The following is a 2,116-nucleotide window of genomic DNA, read 5'->3' as shown; positions in this document are numbered from 1 at the left end:
GAGAAGACACGGGGGGTCTCTGATTTCTGGCAAAGTAAACCCTAACCCTCTTGACACACACCTCATACAATCTTGTGCACACTTCTATATGTTTGCTCGCCGATTAGTCCCACACATCAAATAACACTTGCCACATAACCTCCCACAACCGCTTTTGAAGGAAGTGCCCCGGTCATGTGGTAATACCATGGATCGGTACCATACATCCTCGGTCATATCCTCGTTCAGAAAACTACTCAAAACTTACCTCTCGACAAATCCTCTCATCATCGGCAGCAAGAGAGAAATAGGAGCCGATGAAGTTGGATGTGATGGAGAATTCCGCGTACTCTGGAAGTGTGTCGCAAAGGATCTAGATGATCCAGAGAGGGTAAAGTTGTTGGAATATTGTCCATGAGTTTCCATTTCATACCCTCTATCGGTTTCTTTTCAGATCTTTATGAACTTTTATTTATACTTTACTTCATATCTGAAACCCTTACCTCCTTGTTGTCTCCCTAAATTTCCTCTTTATTACCTATCTGTGAAAATTTCTCTCTTGTTTCCTTCTTGTGTCGTTGTGAGAACCACACAGGCAAAGAATCGGAGAAGGAACATCTTATGATAAAATGACCTTACTTTCTAGTTAGCAATTTTATGCGAACTTTGACCTTTCAATTGTGTGCCCAAGTTAAATTCTCGCCGAGTTCTATATATCTACCATTCCTACATATTCTTCACCTTACACAATTGCTTTTGTTTCACTTCAAAATCACAGCCTACTTTCCCTTTGCTCTTTCGTTGCCTTCATTATCAGATTCCTCTCTCTCCTCCATTACTTGTGTTTGGGTCAAGAAGGCTTTCGTTTGTTCTCGTTTCCCATGTTTTTCCTTTGCGAGTATATTTCTCTTGTTCGGATACCTATTGAAATGCCACCGATGATCACCCCGTCAACTGCATGAGATTCCTTGGTTACTTGATTCCTTTTGCTTTCTCTTTCACCTACTACTTTCTCCAATTCTTTTTTTCTTCTGCCATGGATCGCTCACAAGGTAAGGGGACCGGAGATACCTCACGGATATCCGAGATATGCATTTGGACCCGCGTGGTCAGAGATTGCCCGGGGAAAGGGTGCTGACAGTTATGTTAGTTCTGGGAGAGGGGACCGGAACTCTACAGTACCGGGGACATTCCGGTGGGAGTTGTTAATTGTTTCGGTTTACAGTAGTGGCAGGGACACGATGTGTGGGGTATGTTGTTTTTTTGTCTGTATCGGGTGCCTGTCTCCTTCTTACCATAGCTAAAATGGATAGGCAACAAATATTCAACGTTCGAGTATCAAAAGTATCCACAAATCTTTACTTTTTTATCTGTCTCACCCTTTGGCTTCCCCCACGGTATCTCATAACAATACAATTCCACTATGATCGCTATATTGCTCAATTGTCTCGCCTACGATAAGATTAGGGGTTCAGACCACTGTCCGTAAATTGTGTTGTTGAAAACATGGGAGCCTTACTCATGTGGAAATTTATTCCCTGAGTTGTTTCTATCCGGCCAGTACTAGTGGCAGCCCAGGTTATATAACTAGGGGATGATAACGATGACAGAAGAAAGGGCTGTGGGACCAAGTGCGGATGAGCGTATTTACCTGGATTTGGAACGGCGATGAACAAAGTGTCCATTGGATATACGAGGTAGGCATGGGATAGGAGTTATCTCTCTTTGCACAAACTAACACCTCCAGAAGATCTAGAAAAACCTATCGAACTCCAAAGAAACAAACAAGCCTTAAAGATAATAATCCTCCACGATCCCAAACAATCCAGAACAACCATTTATCTCATGACTCTCTTTGATCCCCGATGCTTGTGCGCTATGCCGCGTGCCCTCGGCTTGGTGTAGTGGGCGCAAAAGAAGAAGCCGAAACCAACAGAAATTCAAGGATCTGACTGAACTGATTTGAGAAAAGCAGACACGAGAGGAATAAAAGATGCCGAGATTGACCTGATAAATTTGCGACTTGTCCTTCTACAATAGTAGGTGAGTGTTCCTCTTTAAATACAAAAACAATGGCTAATCAACCGGGAGTCTTCTTATCAGGATCCTATCTTGTACGTCGCTTCACACCCCACCT

This window comes from Tuber melanosporum (genome assembly GCF_000151645.1).
Source record: "Tuber melanosporum whole genome shotgun sequence assembly, scaffold_73, strain Mel28".
NCBI lineage: Eukaryota > Fungi > Ascomycota > Pezizomycetes > Pezizales > Tuberaceae > Tuber > Tuber melanosporum.
The sequence above is the reverse complement of the archived record's forward strand: the minus strand, read 5'-3'. Positions refer to the sequence as shown.